Source organism: Zingiber officinale, chromosome 11B (genome assembly GCF_018446385.1).
Source record: "Zingiber officinale cultivar Zhangliang chromosome 11B, Zo_v1.1, whole genome shotgun sequence".
In the NCBI taxonomy this organism is placed as follows: Eukaryota; Viridiplantae; Streptophyta; class Magnoliopsida; order Zingiberales; family Zingiberaceae; genus Zingiber; species Zingiber officinale.
The window spans coordinates 75,365,008-75,384,522 of NC_056007.1; positions in this window are offsets into that span (position 1 = coordinate 75,365,008).

Here is a 19,515-nt window from a genome sequence, read left to right on the forward strand (position 1 = left end):
GCTTTTAGTTATTATGTGTGTGATTGGACCCTTGGACATGTCAAGGGCATTTATCTGTGTGTGCATGATTGTATTAAAATACAGCAGGAGCTGTATTTAGTTTTATTAGGATTTTATTTTTGATCTAGATACATGTACATTCCTTTTATGGAATATAGGATCAAAAATGTAAAATTCTATTTATGTCGCGGATCGAATCTTGCAAAGCGTGGAACCTTCTAAGGACCAGAGGCGCAGCGGAACTAGGAGCAAGATAGATGCGACAGATGGACCTGGTGGCGTTGGCCAAATATGGCAGCAGCTTGGGATGACAACACACGGAGGACAACTAGAGATAAAAGTCATAATAGTTGAAAATTAGATTTTCTATTTATTGCTTTTATATTGTGCTGTGTGTGCATGTTAGTTTACAAGTTTAGTAGGCTAGCATAGTTAAAATTCCTCATTTATAAATAACTAAGTGGGAGAGGGATTTTTAAGTAAATCTCATGGTCTCCATTACTGGTTTGTAAGTGATGCAAACAAGCTTGCGCGTTGGCTCTGAGTGCCTTCCTCCATAACGGATGAGCTTGTTTGTGGATCACTAGAAGAGACTTCCATTTTTAGATGACTATAGGAAGTTAATTAAGAGCGTGTGATCTTCCCCAACGGAAGGGGCATAATCTTATTAATGGACTTAGTGTCAAGTAATGGTATACACTTAGACACATCTAATAGTATCCTCCCCATCGGAGTCACTGCTATTATTTGTGTGACCAAATGATACCAACTATTAATTTTATTTGTCAAAAAGTTAGGTTGACAAGATAATAAAATTAATGGGTTAAACCTCCTTTACAAATGTTGAATTTGTATACGTCCACACTAACGTGGCATACAAAATTCACGGTGTTATGAGGTGTTGGTTAATTTAAAATAGTATTGTTTGAGGAATCAATATTATTCTAAATTTAGAGTTCTGACCAAAAGTTATTTGTGATTCTTAGGATGACTTTCAACCCACTGTCCATCATACTTCAACAAAATAGACTTACTGGACCTAATTACATAGATTGGAAAAGAAACATAGACATTGTTCTTACTACTGAAAGCTATAAATTTGTACTGACTGAGTAGTGCCCTGAAGCACCTACTGGTGAATCTACCCAAGAGGAGATTGAATATCATAGGAAATGGGTAAAAGCAGATGAGATGGCGCGGTGTTACATTTTGGCTTCAATGTCAAATGTATTGCAACATCAGCATCAAGATTTACCAACAGCCTATGATATTATGAACAATCTCAAGGAACTCTTTGGTCATCAAGATAGGGCTTCTTGGCAAGAAGCCATGAGAAAGATAATGACAGCCACCATGCAAGAGGGTACTCAAGGATCATATCCTAAAGATGATGGCTTATCCGAACGAGATACGATCCTTGGAGGAGAAATTGATGGGAAACCCAGATCGATATGATCCTCCAAACGCTACCTAGAAGTTTTGAGCCAACTATAATATGAATAAGAGGATTTATTCATTAGGGGAACTATTGACAGAACTTCAAGCGGCAGAAGGATTATTTCGTCACAATTCTCAAATTCACTATGCTGAAAATGGTTCTACTTCTAAACCGAGAGGAAAGAAGAAGAAGAAACAAGCTGGCTCAGCAAAGAAAGTGAATAAATCTCATAGTACAGGATTTAAAGCTGGAGTGAAGAAGCCGAAGGGCAAGTGCTTCATCTGCAAGCAGTCAGGGCATTGGAAGGCGGACTGTCCTCGTAGGAATTAGAATAACAAAGGTATATCTCATGCTCTAGTTGTTGAAACATGTTTAGCGGTGTTATCTACCAGCACCTGGTGTGTAGATACGGGAGCCACTGATCATGTCTGCAATTCCCTGCAGGGGTTCCAGGAAACCCGACGACTAATTGAAGGAGAGATTACCGTCTACATGGGCAATGCTACTAAGGTGGCAGCTGTTGCAGTGGGAGACGTCTACTTATCTTTTAGTAGAAATAGAAATTTGGTTTTAAGAAATTGTCTTTATGTACCCAGTTTTAGAAAGAATTTAATTTCAGTTTCTAAACTGTTCTTAGATGGATATTCAGTTTCTTTCAGTAACGATGTAGTTATTAAAAGAAATAAAGTGATTATCTGTTCTGGTGCATTAGTTGGCAATTTGTATACTTTAAATCCAATTTCTTCCACAAAGCAAAACATGGAAATTTATAACTCATCTTCTAACTCTAATAAGAGAAAAGAACCTTCGGAAATGAACCAAGCATATCTTTGGCATCTAAGGCTTGGTCATATTAACTTAAGTAGGATTCAGAGGCTTATAGCCGATGGACTTTTGAGTTCATTAGAGTTGGAAAATTTTCCAACTTGTGAATCTTGCTTAGAAGGTTAAATGACCAAGAGACCGTTCAAGGCCAAGGGGTATAGAGCCAAAGAAGTGTTAGAATTGGTTCATTCTGATTTATGTGTCTGTCCGGGCAAGAGGTGGTTTTGAATATTTTGTCTTTTATAGATGATTATTCAAGATACGGATACATTTTCCTAATGCGCCGAAGTCCGAGTGCTTTGATAAGTTCAAAGAATACAAGGTGATGTGGAGAAACGACTAGGTAAAGTATCAAGACACTACGATCCGATCGTGGTGGCGAATACCTCTTAGGAGAGTTTAGGAATTACTTATCGAGGCGATTCAATCCCAATTGTGCACCTAGAACATCCCAATGGAATGGTGTAGCGGAATGAAGGAACAGGACTCTTATGGAGATGGTTAGATCAATGATGAGTTATTCGAAAAAATTCGTTTGGGGATATGCTCTGGAAACAGCAGTATATCGTTACGAACTTAGTACCTTCTAAATCAGTTTCTTCTACTCCATAGAATTGTGGAATGGGTGAAAACCAGTCTAAGACATATTCGGATTGGGTAGTTCAAGACATGTGTTGAAACCAGGATCTCGATAAGTTAGAATCCGCATGAAGTTCGCGTTTGTAGGATATCCCAAAGGAATGAAAGGTGGTTTATTTTATAGTCCTAAAGACCGAAGGTCATTGTTAGCACCAATGCCGAGTTTTTAGAAGAAGACTATATAATGGATCACAAGCCCAAGTGTAAAGTTGTTTTAGAAGAACTTAGAGAGGACACGTCTACTTCAGTACCAACAAGACAAGATGAAGTACCACAAGGCGCAACACGTGTCACACATGATACACAACCACGGACAGTGCCTCGTCGTGAGGGTTGTAAGGCGACTGAAAGATTCATGTTTTGGGAGAGTCTTCGGACTTGATCCGGTAAACATGAACCCTGATCCCCGGACATATGATGAAGCACTCCAAGATATAGATGCATCTTGGAAAAAGGCGATGAATTCAAATAGAGTCTATGTACTCTAATAAGGTCAGGAGCTTGTAGAACCCGATGGTGTAAAAGCCGTTGGATGCAAATGGATCTACAAAAGGAAAAGAGGGATGGGAAGGTAGAAACCTTCAAAGCTAGGCTTGTTGCGAAGGGTACACTCAGAAAGAGGAATCGATTATGAAACCTTTTCACGGTAGCCATGCTTAAGTCTATCCGGATACTCTTATCCACTTTGCTCATATGGATTATGAGATTTGGCAAATGGATGTCAAGACGACTTTCCTTAATGGAAGTCTTGAAGAGAACATCCATATGAAGCAACGGAAGGGTTCGTTGAAAAGGCAAAGAGCATCTAGTATGCAAGCTCAATCGGTCCATTTATGGACTGAAGCAAGCTTCAAGATCTTGGAACATCTGGTTTAATGAAGTAATCCAGTCATATGGATTTATTCAGTGTCCGGATGAGTCTTGTGTATACAAGAAGTGTAACGGAAACGTGGTGGTATTTCTTATACTATACGTAGATGATATTTTGTTAATTGGCAACAATGTCAAGGTATTATCAGACGTAAGGGTATGGTTGTCCAAACAATTTGATATGAAGACCTTAGGAGATTGTGCACACATTCTTGGGATCAAAGTTATAAGGGATCGTAAGAAAAGAATGTTGTGTCTGTCCCAAGCTTTATATATAGATACAATCCTTGCTCGTTTTAGCATGCAGGATTCCAAGAAAGGTTTCTTACCTTTTAGGCATGGAATAGCTCTATCTAAAGAGATGTCTCCGAAGACATCAAAAGAGATAGAGGACATGAAAGCAGTTCCTTATGCTTCGGCTGTAGGAAGCCTAATGTATGCAATGCTATGTACGAGACCTGATATCTGTTTTTCCGTAGGCATGGTTAGCAGATATCAGAGTAACCCTGGACAAGGACATTGGACTGCGGTGAAGCATATATTAAAGTAGCTGAGAAGGACTAGAGATTATATGCTAGTTTATCAAGCAGATGATTTGCTCCCTGTGGGTTACACGGATTCATATTTCCAATCAGATAGGGACAATAGTAAGTCTACATCAGGCTATGTGTTTACTTTAGGAGGTGGAGCCATTTCATGGATGAGTGTTAAGCAGAAATGCGTATCGGACTCAACCATGGAAGCTGAGTATGTAGCAGCCTCTGAGGCTGTAACGCCCGAAAATTCTCAAAACTATTTTAGAAATATTCTATGATTTTTCTGAAATTTTAGGATATTTTTATAGAATTTTTAGAGTAGCGGAGGTAGCAAAAATAAATAGAAAACGAAAATAGCTTAAGCGGGAATTGAACCCGAGACCTATGGGTCCTACGACTTATGGTAAACCATGGTAACCAAGTGAACCCAGCAGGGCCGTGCTGAAAGGAAAGGGAAACAATTTTATTTAAGTTGGAGTTGGGCCGGAATTATCACTTAATATAAATAGGAAATAATTAGGTGAAGAGTTATTTTCTTGGATCGTAGCTTTCTCCACCCCAACCTAATTCCGCCGCCCACTTCTCCTCTCCCTCTCTCGGCGCCAACCACAAGGAAGGCTGAGGTTCGGCCCAAGGACACTTTCCGGCGACGACTTCGACACGAGGACGCTCCCCTCCGCGAGAGGAACGCATAAACGCGAGAAGATAGCCGAAAGGATCGTCTCCTCCGGAAATCCAGCGATTAGAATCGTAAGAAAATCCGAACAGGAGGTAAGAAACCCTTCACCTGTAGTATAAGTAGCTTCCGTGTGAATTCCATGTTTTAGTTTAGTAATATGTAGACTTTCGGCACAAGGATGCGAATTAGTGCATACTAAGTGTTCGATTAAATTATTTAGCACAGAAAAATACAACTTAGGCATTTTAATAGCTCAGTAAATGCAATAGAAGCATTTAAATAGTTTAGTTAGCCTTGCCACAGCATATATGGGACTACGGTCCAATGGGTGGGCACCCACAGTCGCCTCTAGGTTCAGATAACCTAGTAGAAGCAAGGTAAATTAATTAGCTATGATTCAGTATTTTATTTTCAGTAGTGGCACTGTACAGGATTAGATATCCATTGGGTTGGGCTCCCATAGTCGGTCCCTAGGTTTAGATAACCTAGTCAACCTTGCTAAATTCGGGATTTGCAACCCCGGGTTTAGTTGAGGATGCGCGCATAACATGTACAGTTGTCGGGCCCATTAGCAGTATGATTATGTATTTTAATCTATTATATTATAGTTTTTTTCAAAACTCACCAAGATCAGTTATGTTAGTTAAGTTTGAATTCAGTTCCAGACTAGTTTAATTCATGTTCAGTTCAGTTTTCTTTATTGTTACACATGATAGTTATGGTTAGCTTTGTATGCCATGCTTTGGTGTTCATGTTCAGCTTTTATTACACATGTTTAGATGATAGTATGCCATAACTAGCTTTGATTTCTATGTATGATAACATGCCATGTTTCAGTCTAATCAGTGCACTTTCAAACAGCATGTTTTAAAAGCATATTGCATCGAATGCATGTTTTAGTGAGGTAGATGGTTTCTTACTAAGTGAAAGCTTATAGATACTTTCTTTTCCTTATACTGCAGATAAAGGTAAAGGAAAGATGGACTAGCGGAGGCTGGAGGACAATGCTATGAAGATGTGTGTGGGCAGGAACTTGGAAAGAAGATCTTAGGGAACTCTAGCAAGCTTTGTTTAAACATTAGTACTTTTTAGTGTTTTAGCAATTTGCACTTTAGTATGTTGATCGCTATGAATTAGTTAACCATGCACTCTATTATGCTTAGAACATTGTTCTTTATGATGTTAGAATGTTAGTTGTGGTTGTTAGAGTGTTTCCTAGCCATCTTAGAACATGTAATGTGATTGAGGCACGAAATAGTGCTGAAATCAGGGGTTCTTGTTCGAAATCGAAACCGATCGATCTGAGATCGATCGAGAATGAGGGTGCCCTGGATCGGTCGGTGGCGATCGATCGTAACAGAGTTAGCGTCATTATGGATCGGTCCCGACCGATCCGAGATAAAGTACAAAAGCTCAGCGATCGGTCGGCGACCGATCGGTGAGCGATCGATCTCGGCCGATCGGTGTACTCTGGATCGGTCGGTAGACCGATCCACCGCATCTGATAAGATAGTTTATGGATCGGTCAACCGACCGATCCAGAGTTTTGCTCATCAATTGGATCGATCAATGATCGACAGATTGCTTGATCGATTCATGGATCGATTGAAATGCTGATTACAGCTAGCGGGACATCCGAAAGTCATAGATTATCTTCCCTAGCATGTGTACGACTCCTAGGTACACCTAGAATATTAAGTTCAGATTTTACGATAATCGGTTTAGTAAAATTTTAATCAATCCAGATTTCATAATAGTTTTAGCACAGCATAATGTAGCGATCGGCCTCACAGCCTAGTCAGTAGAAGGCGGGTCGTTACAGAGTGGTATCAGAGCAAGTTCCATACTTCCTACACACACATCAGCATTATACCTGCAGCTTCCAAGTAAGAATACCTCTCACTTTGTTTGTTTATTGCTTTTCTTTTATGGATAACTAAAGCATGCTTTTTTATGATAGTAGTTAACATGATAACAATAGTTTCTCTATTATGCTTGTGTTAGTCATGTATGTCCTGCATGTCTTTAGAAATAGCAGGGGCCTTGACTAGAAGGGCACCATGAGCTGACATGAGGCGGGCGGTTGATGCCTCCCGGACCTACAAAGACTAGTGGCTCGATTCTGACAATGAGGCTGAGCAACGAGCGAAATAGTCACCTTAAAGGCTAGTCGTGAGAACACTCCCACCGTCACCCGGAGCCTAACCGCGACACGGTGGTCTTAGAGTTCCACCATCCGCACCTCACGGTAGCCGGCAGGAGCAGCGAGAAGCCTATCGATCCGAATGGCGGAGAGTCAAGCGGAGAATTTCACGACAATGAACCATGGGATGCTCGGGCATGGTTCAAAACTCTTTGGAAAATCGATGGAGCTTACGGGCTGGCGAACATGAGAAGGTGAAGTCGCCTCATACATCCGGCGGGAGATGCCGTATGTGGTGGGAGAGAATCAGGGCGCCCGGTGAACCAGATGACATGGGGCGACTTGAGAAGGAATTCTTTGAGGAGTTCTTTCACGTGCGGGTCACCAACCGTCACTATGGCGAGTTCATCGAGTTTCGTCGGGGCAACCTATCGGTTGAAGAAGCCGTGAAGAAATTCAACGGGTTGGCTCGTCTATGCCCAGAATTAGCACAGAAAAGGAACGAATCGGTTGATGCTCAAGATCTCGAGGCCGGAAATAGCAATGAGCGTGGTGGTGGTGTTCATAGGCCACAAACCACGGAAGAATTAGTGAGCGGTGCTCTAATCACTGAGCATTACCAGAATAGCATCAAGCAGCAGAAGCAAGTCCTCTCGGAAGCTAAAGGTCAAGGAGGCTCGGGCACTCGAAGCGGCAGGATCACGGCTCCCATGGCACTGGAAAGGGAACTCCGGCAACAAGCGTAAACCAAGGAGTTACCCAAAGGAGGACCAGCCAGAGCAGCCCAGTTATCCAAAGTGTGCTACTTGTGGGAAATTCCACCAGAGTTTATCGTAAAGGCACACGAGGATGCTTTGAATGCGGACAGGAAGGGCATATGGGCGGTGTCCAAATAAGACCGATCTTCCTCGGCCCAATCGATTGAGATGGAGGTCGGCCGACTCGGTTACATCGATCGAGCCGCTTTAGATGGTCCACATATCGCCAGGGCATTAGAAGCCCCTCCAGCTCGACAATGCGAGGATCTACTCACTCACGGAGAGGGCGCGCAGAAATGCCTCGGCGGTTGTTCTGAGTCAGATTAGTATTTTCTGACAAAGTACAACTGTCTTATTCGATCTTGGGGCAACCCATTCATACATATCCGGGGCATTTCTTTGAGAAGTTAGCGATACCTCTAGAGGTACTCAGTAGCTTTCTCACGACGTTACCCTCGGGAGAAATCATGGCGTCTACGCGGCTCGAGGCGATGTCGGTCACTATAGCGAGGCAGAGCTCTTTTGCGATCGATAGTGATTAATATGACCGACTCGACGTCATCTTGGGATGGACTTCTTGATCAATCGGTGCCTCCATGAGTCGTAAGCGGAAAGTCATATTCAACACGGCGGGCACGGTTCAAATTGTCGGAGAACCGGAGAAAGGCCAAGTTTCTTTCAGCTATGAAGGCACGGAGGTTGATGGATTCGGGATGTACGGGTTCTTAGCACACGTAGTCGACACCATCAGGACAAGGACCAACAGCGAGCAGAGGTTCGAGTCGTATGTGACTACCCAACCTGAAGAGCTACCAGGCCTAGCACCAGACGGGGAGATCGAATTTGAGATAGAGCTCATTCCGGTACAAATCCTATCTCCAAAGCACCTTACCGCATGGCTCCAGCAGAATCGAAGGAACTTCATGAGCAACTACAAGAGCGCTTGACAGGGCTTCATCCGTCCTAGTCACTCACCATGGGGAGCACTGATTGTTCGTGAAGAAGAAGAACGGGAGCATGCGCCTGTGTATACTCAAGGCACTGAACCAAGTCACAATCAAGAACGGTATCCTCTTCCCGGAATAGATGACCTGTTTGATCAGTAAAGGAGCAGCAGATTCTCTAAAATAGACCTCGGATCGGGTTATCATCGGTGAAGGTTAAAGAGGGGACATACCCAAGACGACATTCGGGACTAGATACGACATTACGAGTTCGTAGTCATGCCCTTTGGCATGACAAATGCTCCGAGTTACTTTCATGGACCTTATGAGCAGGTATTCAGAGAATATTTAGATAGGTTTGTTATCGTGTTCATCGATGACATCTTATCTATTCGAGTCGGGAAGAACACGTAGAGCACACGAAAACGATGTGCGGACCCTTGACGAGAATCGGTTATGCCAAGTTCACCAAATGTGAATTTTGGCTAGATCGTGTCCTTCCCAGGGCACATCATCTCAAAGGATGGGATCATGGTAGACCCGATAGAAGGCGTGAGCAATCGGAAAAGACCAAGAGCTAGTGAGATCGAAGCTTTTACGGGATTAGCGGTTACTACGAAATTTGTAGAGGACTTCTCCAGGATAGCCTCCCCAGATAGCTCTTACCGGAAAGAGCAGAAAATTTCGATTGGACGAGGATGTGAGAGCAGTTTGTTGGTGAAAGGAGATTGACCAAGTGCACCTATTCGACTCTACCAGAGAACGCAGATAGCTTTGACATATATAGTGATGCCTCAAAGTTGGGACTAGGAGCAGTGCTGATGCAAGATGGCAAGGTGATCGCCTATGCCTCCAGACAACTTAAGGATTATGAGAGGAATTATCCTACCCATGACCTTGAGCTTGCAGCAGTAGTGTTCGCTCTCAAGATTTGGAGACATTACTTGTATGGAGCTCAGTGCAGGGTGTATACAGATCATCAGAGTCTGAAGTATTTCTTCACTCAGAAGGATCTGAATATGCGACAGCGCAGATGGCTAGAACTGGTCAAAGACTACGACATAGATATCCTCTACCACCCAGGAAAAGCGAATAGGGTAGTAGACGCCCTCAGCAGAAAGTCCAGCGCTACCGCCATGTCACCGCCCCTACAGAAGGAGATCTCAGATTTCGGTCTCAAGCTCATAGTCGGACAGCTCTCTACTATGACATTAGAGTCTACCTTGCTCGGTGACATCCAGACAGCTCAGGAGCAGGATCCTGAAATTCAGAGAATCAAGCAAGGTTTAGCAGAATCAGAAGGTGGAGAGTTCAGAATATCAGATAGCGGGGTGTTGTATTTTGGTGACAGGCTATGTGTTCCGGATCAGGAGGAACTACAGAGGAAAATCCTAGACGAGGCTCACAAGACTCCCTATGCGATGCATCCTGGCTCCACCAAAATGTACCAGGACATGAAGAAACGTTTTGGTGGCCTGGGATGAAGAGAGACATCGCTCGATATGTCAGCACCTGCCTAACCTGTCAGAGGGTTAAGGCAGAACATCAGAGACCAGGGGGAGTTTTGCAGCCCATACAGATACCAGAATGGAAGTGGGAAGACATTTCTATGGATTTTATAGTGGGATTACCCAGAACCACGAATGGTTTTGATACCATCTGGGTAATAGTCGACAGATTGACTAAATCAGCCCACTTCTTAGCTATCAGGATATCCTACTCCATGGAACAGCTAGCTCAGTTGTATCTCAAGGAGATCGTTAGATTACATGGAGTCCCACGAACCATTATTTCAGACAGAGTTCACGTCACACTTCGGGAGTGTGTGTACGAACGACTTTGGGCACGAGTTAAAGTTTGCATGACCTTCCATCATGAGACGGATGGGCGAGACGGCGAGTAAATCAGTACTCGAGGATATGCTCGAGCATGTGCCCTAGATTTGAGGAAGTTGGTGCAAATATGAGTTTAGCGTAATCTGCATACAACAATGACTATCGAGGCCACTATCGGTATGGCACCTTATGAGGTCTCTCTGGGCGGAGGTGTAGATCTCAATCTGCGGTATGAGAGTGGTGAGCAGAAGAGCTAGAACTTGAGACGGATCTAGTGGCGAGATACCACAGCCTATCTGACAGATGCGGAGGATAGGGACACTCGAGCCGCCTTGGAAAAGCTATCTTGATATCTGGCCTGAGACCTTTGGAGTTTCAGTTGGGGATTCGGTGTTCCTTAGAGTAGCTCCCATGAAGGGAGTAATCGTTTCGGGAAGAAGGGCAAGCTAAGTCCCGATATGTGGGACCATACCTTATCGAAAAGAGTGGACAAGGTAGCATATGAGCTAGAGCTACCCAGGATGTCATTTGTCCATAATGTATTTCATGTTTCTATCTGAAGAAGCATATCCCGGATGCCCAGGTGATTGAGCCCTAGTCAGTGCGGATCGAAGACCTCATTATGACGATCGGCCTATTCGGATAATAGACCGAGTAGATAAGAAATTGGAACAAGGAAGTACCATTAGTCAAAGTCATTTGGCACGGTCACACAGCAGAAGAGGCAACATGAGAGACAGAAGGATAGAAGTACCCAGAATTATTCTAAGTTCGAGGACGAACTTTTTATAAGGTATGGGGGATTGTAACGCCCGAAAATTCTCAAAACTATTTTAAAAATATTCTATGATTTTTCTGGAATTTTAGGATATTTTTACAGAATTTTTAGAGTAGCTGAGATAGCAAAAATAAATAGAAAACGAAAATAGCTTAAGCGGGAATTGAACCTGAGACCTATGGGTCCTACGACTTATGGTGAACCATGGTAACCAAGTGAACCCAGCAAGGCCGTGCTGAAAGGAAAGGGAAACAATTTTATTTAAGTTGGAGTTGGGCCGGAATTATCACTTAATATAAATAGGAAATAATTAGGTGAAGAGTTATTTTCTTGGATCGTAGCTTTCTCCACCCGAACCTAATTCCGCCGCCCACTTCTCCTCTCCCTCTCTCGGCGCCAACCACAAGGAAGGCTGAGGTTCGGCCCAAGGACACTTTCCGGCGATGACTTCGACACGAGGACGCTCCCCTCCGCGAGAGGAACGCATAGACGCGAGAAGATCATCGAAAGGATCGTCTCCTCCGGAAATCCAGCGATTAGAATCGTAAGAAAATCCGAACAGGAGGTAAGAAACCCCTCACCTGCAGTATAAGTAGTTTCTGTGTGAATTCCATATTTTAGTTTAGTAATATGTAGACTTTCGGCACAAGGATGCGAATTAGTGCATACTAAGTGTTCGATTAAATTATTTAGCACAGAAAAATGCAACTTAGGCATTTTAATAGCTCAGTAAATGCAATAGAAGCATTTAAATAGTTTAGTTAGCCTTGCCACAGCATATATGGGACTACGGTCCAATGGGTGGGCACCCACAGTCGCCTCTAGGTTCAGATAACCTAGTAGAAGCAAGGTAAATTAATTAGCTATGATTCAGTATTTTATTTTCAGTAGTGGCACTGTACAGGATTAGATATCCATTGGGCTGGGCTCCCATAGTCGGTCCCTAGGTTTAGATAACCTAGTAAACCTTGCTAAATTCGGGATTTGCAACCCCGGGTTTAGTTGAGGATGCGCGCATAGCATGTACAGTTGCCGGGCCCATTAGCAGTATGATTATGTATTTTAATCTATTATATTATAGTTTTTCAAAACTCACCAAGATCAGTTATGTTAGTTGAGTTTGAATTCAGTTCCAGACTAGTTTAATTCATGTTCAGCTCAGTTTTCTTTATTGTTACACATGATAGTTATGGTTAGCTTTGTATGCCATGCTTTAGCGTTCATGTTCAGCTTTTATTACACATGGTTAGATGATAGTATGCCATGACTAGCTTTGATTTCTATGTATGATAACATGCCATGTTTCAGTCTAATCAGTGCACTTTCAAACAGCATGTTTTAAAAGCATATTGCATCGAATGCACGTTTTAGTGAGGTAGATGGTTTCTTACTAAGCGAAAGCTTATAGATACTTTCTTTTCCTTATACTGCAGATAAAGGTAAAGGAAAGATGGACTAGCGGAGGCTGGAGGACAATGCTACGAAGATGTGTGTGGGCAGGAACTTGGAAAGAAGATCTTAGGGAACTCTAGCAAGCTTTGTTTAAACATTAGTACTTTTTAGTGTTTTAGCAATTTGCACTTTAGTATGTTGATCGCTATGAATTAGTTAACCATGCACTCTATTATGCTTAGAACATTGTTCTTTATGATGTTAGAATGTTAGTTGTGGTTGTTAGAGTGTTTCCTAGCCATCTTAGAACATGTAATGTGATTGAGGCACGAAATAGTGCTGAAATCAGGGGTTCTTGTTCGAAATCAGAAACCCAGATCGATCTACAGATCGATCAGAATGGGGTTGTGCCACTGGATCGGTCAGCTGACTGATCCAGTCGCGAACAGAGAGTTAGCGTCTGTTATGGATCGGTCGACCGGCCAGGTCTGAACAATGAAGCTCAGCGATCGGTCGGTAGGCGTCGGTGAGCTCGGTCTGACCGATCGGTGTACTCTGGATCGGTCGGTGACCGATCCACTGAAGCAAGATAGTTTATGGATCGGTCAGCCGACCGAGTTCTGGGTCGATCATTGGATCAATCACTGGATCGATCCAACAGCCCAATCGATTCATGGATCGATTGAAATGCCTGATTACAGCTAGCAGGACATCCGAAAGTCATAGATTATCTTCCCTAGCATGTGTACGACTCCTAGGTACACCTAGAATATTAAGTTCAGATTTTACAGTAATCAGTTTAGTAAAATTTTAATCAATCCAGATTTCCGCAATAGTAATTTAGCACAGCATAATGTAGCGATCGGCCTCACAGCCTAGTCAGTAGAAGGCGGGTCATTACAGAGGCAGCTAAAGAAGCAGTATGGCTCAGGAACTTTCTAATGGACTTAGATGTGATTCTTGGTTTGCCCAAAATTATCACAATTTATTGTGATAATAGCGGTGCAGTTGCAAACTCGAAGGAACCACGAGCTCATAAGGCAAGTAAACATATAGAGCGCAAGTACCACCTGATACGAGATATCGTGAAGCGAGGAGAAGTTGTCATCGCCAAGATTGCATCAGCGGATAACCTGGCAGATCCTTTCACTAAGGCCCTTCCGGCGAAAGCTTTTGATCGGCATGTGGAGGGAATGGGAATCAGATGTATGGTAGAAGATATGACAACTTAGTCATTAGTATAAGTGGGAGATTGTTGGAGTGTAAACTGAAAGCCTAAGCTTTGTAAACATTCATTATGAATAAAGAATCACATTTGGTCAAATTGTCTACATTTAGTTGTAGTTGTTCAATTAATTTATATTGTAGATAACATAGTATGTGGTGTCACATGCAGAAGATAATGTTATTAGTACCTTATAAATTATAAACAGTAGCTCACGACCAAAATGGAAAGGAACAAATCATTAGAAGGTCGTAGTGTAATTAGGTATAAGTTTATCTTTACTATATAATTATACTAGTACACTCAGAGTGTATTGAGTAGGACCATTTGAGGTCGTTTCTTTTATACTGACTTTATAAAGGAACAAAGACCTCAGTTATTATGGAAGTGTGTGCTCTTAATCCTAATATAATAACAAGCACATATATTTGATATTTATTTCTTTAATTTATCAATGGGTGAGATTTAGTTCGATGAATTAATAAACCCGATAAGTTGGGAAATGGTATCACTTATAGTGTGTGTTATTGATTATAGAAGGAAACTGTGTCCTAGAGATACTAGGTTGATAATGTCCTCAAGAGGAGCTCATAAGGATTGTCATGTTAAACCCTGCAGGTGGACTTAGTCCGACATGATGATAAGGTTGAGTGGTACTACTCTTGGACTAAGATATTAATTAAATGAGTTGTCAGTAACTCACTTAATTAGTGGGCATTCGATATCTTAAACACGGGGAGACTAACACACTCATAATAAGAAGGAGCCCAAAAATGTAATTTGAGATTGGTGCGGTAGTTCAATAATAGTTCTCTAGTGGAATGAATTATTATTGATAAAATTAAGTTGTGTGTTCGGGGCGAACACGGGATGCTTAATTTTATCGGGAGACCAAAACCAACTCCTCCTCTCGGTCCCTATCGTAGCCTCTTATTTATAGAGTACTATACCCACTTATACCCACTTTCTATATCCACCTAAAGGGGGTCGGCCAAGCAAGCTTGGGAACCAAGCTAGGGCCGGCCTAAGCATGAATTGGGGTGGCCGGCCCTAGCTTGAACCCAAGCTAGAGGGGCCGGCCATATTTATTTTAAAAAGAATTTTAATTTTAATTATGTGGAAGGTATAATTTATTAAAGAGAATTAAAATTAAAATATCTCTCTTGTAAAAGATCTACAAAAGGTTAAAGAAAGAGATTAGATCTCTTTCCTTATTTGTAGATTGGTGAGATATTTTATTTTCTCTTTAAAATTATCCACATGTTGATAAAATTAAAATTATAGAAATTTCTTTTTATCAACCATGAAGAGATTTTTAAAGAGATATTTTAATTTTAAAATTTTCGGAAACAAATTAGGAAGTTTTAATTGTTGATTAAAACTTGTCTAATTTATCTCTTTTAATGTGGCCGGCCATTAGAGATTAATTGGGGAAATTTTATTTTATTTTTCTCAATTAAATCATGTCAAGGGAATTAAGGAAATTTTATTGTAATTAAATTTCCTAATTTGCCTAAGTCAAGGAATATAAAAGAAGGGGTGAGGGTGCCTTCATGAGACACAACCTCTATTATTGCTCTCCCTCTTTTATTCCTTGGAGTGGCCGGCCATCCTCTTCCTCTCTCCCTCTTTGTGGTGGCCGAAACTCTCAAAGGCTTGGAGCTCTTGTGGCGGCCGGATACTACTTGGAGAAGAAGAAGAAGAAGAAGGAGAGAAAGCTAGCATCTCTTGGAGTTTGGTTGGTGTTTTGTTCTTCATCCTTGGTTAAGCTTTTTGTGGCCGAACCTAGCTAGGAGGAGAAGAAGGTGGTTGGTGGTTTCTCATCTCGGAAGATCGTTGCCCACACAACGTCCGAGGTTAGAAGAGGAATACGATAGAAGATCAAGAGGTCTTTCTAAAAGGTATAACTAGTAATTTTTCTTTCCGCATCATACTAGTTATTTTTGGAAATAATACCAAATACAAGAGGCTTACGATTCTAGAATTTCGAATATGTTTTTCGATGTTGTGTTCTTTTGTTTTTTCTTTTCCTTGTGATTTGATTGTTCTTTTCGGTTAACCTAAAGTTATTTTAGGAAATTAAATATTAGCTTTCCATAAGAGGTTTTGTCTAATCGGTGGTGGTTGCTCCCATATCCAAGAAGGTCATGTGCCTCGCCACGTCAGTACTGGGAACCAATTATGGAAATTAATATTTAATGGAATTAATAACTTAAGGTGACTTGGGTCGAATGTGTTAAGTTCCGCAGGAGATCCAAGTCAAAACCTAAAAGAACAAATAGATTATGTTTTGGATCAAACGTGTTAAGTTCCGCAGGCGATCCAAAATTTAATTTAAAAAAACACATGGTAGCTAGGAAAAGGTTCAGACCTTTGTACAAAATTTAGAAAAAGGTAATTACGCTTCATAAGAACGCAAGCTAAAATTACCTTGATGCGGTATTGAATGTAGGTGAATACAAGAATGCAAGCGACCTTTAGAAAAAGGTAATTACGCTTCATAAGAGTCCTACACAAATCCAAGGAGTGGAGGAGCCTAAGGAGAAGGGCTCATTGATCCAAAAGGAGAAGGACCAATCGGTTGTTGACACGTGCTCAACATCCGAGAAGGAGAAGGAAGATGAGGAGGTATCATCCACATCTTCAAGGGAGGAAGAAGTGGAACCATCCACACCTTCAAGTGAAGAGGAAGAAGAGAAATCCAAGAAAGAGGAGATCTTGGAAGCTCAACCCTCCATCTCAACTACCAAGAAGAGCACAAAGGACCACATCAAATGCTTTGAGTGTGGTAAAATGGGGCACTATAAGAGTAGGTGTCCTTCACTCAAAAAGGTAAAGGAGGTAATCCCTGAACCCGATAAAGTTTCTTTAAGAACTAACATGGGTTGTAGGGATGGAGTCAAGAAGAAGAAGCACATTAGGTGTTTCACATGTGGTGAGTGGGGACACTACCATACGAAGTGCCCAAGGAGAGGAGAGCTCAAGAAATTGGTGCACTTAAAGAAATGAGAAAAGAAGAGGAGCTCAAGTTAAGTAGGAGCTTCAAAGGTAAAAGGGAAGGTAATCCCTATTTTGAAGTTTAATCCAAGTTCAAATTCCTTTATGCTTTTTAGGAATATTGAAAATTATGTATCCATGCATAATTATGGATTTAGGTATAATGATAGGAATAGGGTTAACACGATAGATAACCCTGAGAAATCTTACATTAAGGGTAGATCTAATAAGACCCAAACCACTTTGCCTAAGGGAAGGAAAGTGGGTGAAAACCTAAGCATTAATCCCAAGAAATGGAGACATATGCCTAGGAAGGTGGGTAGGTCTAAGGATGTCCAAAGTGGACATGTTGACTCTAGGGTTAGAACCCTAGAATTAGAAAATCAAGCCTTGAAGGTAAGTCTTGAAGAAATGGAGAAAGCCCTAGATAGGTTCATTATTGGACCTAGAGGACTTGACATGTGTTTGGGTGGTCAAAAATCCAAAAATGTCAAATTAGGTCCCTCTCATGCCAAGAGGAGGTCAAGTGCTAGGGTGTCACATGAAAATGGCAAGGGAGGAGTGACAAAGGGCAAGGGAAAACCATCCAAGGTCCGTGATAAGAAATATACAAGGGTTGCATATGATTATGGAAAGGATGAGGTGCCCAAGGTTAAGAAGAGGAAGTCTACTAAGGTACACCATGTGGGTATAACCATGGTAAATGAGTCACTTAAGGAGGTGATTAAGGCTAAGAGTCCTAAGGTTAGGAAGAGCCTTTGGGACCCGTGGTAGATGGGTTATCAAATGTGCTAAGTGGTTAGGAGATGGACTTGAGTCTCAAATCAAAGAAATTGACACAATTAGGTTGAGTATCATGCATGAAAATATGAAAAAGGTTTCATATTGCATGAACATTAGTTTTGGATGTGTATATGTCATATAAACTAATGCTAGGGATGCATTATAATTTAGTATGGACGGATACATAAAGAAGATGCCAAAACTAGGACTTTAGGTCAAGGTTCAATTAAACTATTTAAAAAGTTTTAAATTTTGTGTCATTCTTGGGATCTATGATAAATATATTTTTATATATATATTCTCCAAATAGACAAGGTTAAAATAGACTTCTTCACAAAATTTGGGAATTTTTAGAAGTTTGTAGAATTTCTGGTACATTTCTGGAGTTGGTCAGAAAATGTTGATTTTTACAGAAATAGAGTATCAATCAACTAGTACAGTTACCAGTCGACTGGTAATAGTGTTTTTGAGCACAAAAGATCTCTATAAGCTCATTTTGACGAGGGCAGTCGACTGGTAACACTGTTCATGAGCACAGAATGTCTCTTTAAGCTCATTTTGACAATGGCAGTCGACTAGGACTTATAGCAGTCGACTGATACGGTATGAAAATATTTTTCAGCATTAGAAAATGACCAAAAGAGTGATGAACATGTATGTAATCTTATGGGGGATTAATACATGATGTTTATGGTCATTAGAGGTCAAAGAGTCCGATAATTAGGATATTGTTGGAGCTCTTTTTGATGTATAGCAAAAGGGAAGAAATTTATGTTTAAGTGGGAAACCTACACACCTTTGTAAGAAATCCTAGCTCAAGGGGGAGCTTAGATGAAGGGGAGCGATTGCTCATTTATTAGCAAAGGGGGAGATGTTTACCTTTGCATGAAATCCTAGCTCAAGGGGGAGCTTAGGTGAAGGGGGAGCCTAGGATTAGGTTCCATGATTTATGCATGTGTAGATTGCATGTTTATTTGCATTATTATTACTATATTGTTTCCCTAACTTAAACGGGTTGCTAAACATCAAAAAGGGGGAGATTGTTGGAGCAATCTGGGTACCCTAGGTTTGATATTTGGGCAAAGGTTTAAGTTAGGTTTATTATTGTATTTGATATGTATTGTCAGTGTGCAGGATATAGGTACAACAAGAAAAGTCCAAGGGTGATCTTGGCAAAGGAGGAAAGTCCAAGGATGAGTCTTGGCGGTATAAGTCCAAGCATGTAGTCTTGGCAACGTAAGTCCAAGTGTGACTTGATAATGGATGAAGTCCCAGAGGCGTGACCTCTTGGCAAAGGAAGATCCGACAATAATGACAAGGCCAATAGAAGTTCCAGAAGGTAAAATGTGAAGGATGGGGAGGCATTCGATGGACGCAAGGCTGATGGAGGAGGCTAGAAGGCTAGGTCTAGGTTGGTCGTGTTGGGTTTTTCGGGCCGCGAAAACCGCTTTTCGCGTCGCGGAAACCCCGAATCGCCCAAGCCGCGGATCTCGTGCAAGGTAAAACCGAACGAAAATACGAGTACGAGTTTGAAAACTTTAATCTACAGTAGATCTACATAAGGATAAACCATTTATACCTTTGATGCGATGCCCTTCGCGTTCCCGCTCGTCCAAATGATGTCGGATCTCAAGACCGTCAAGCGTCGGTCCTCTAGAAGTATCCACACGGAC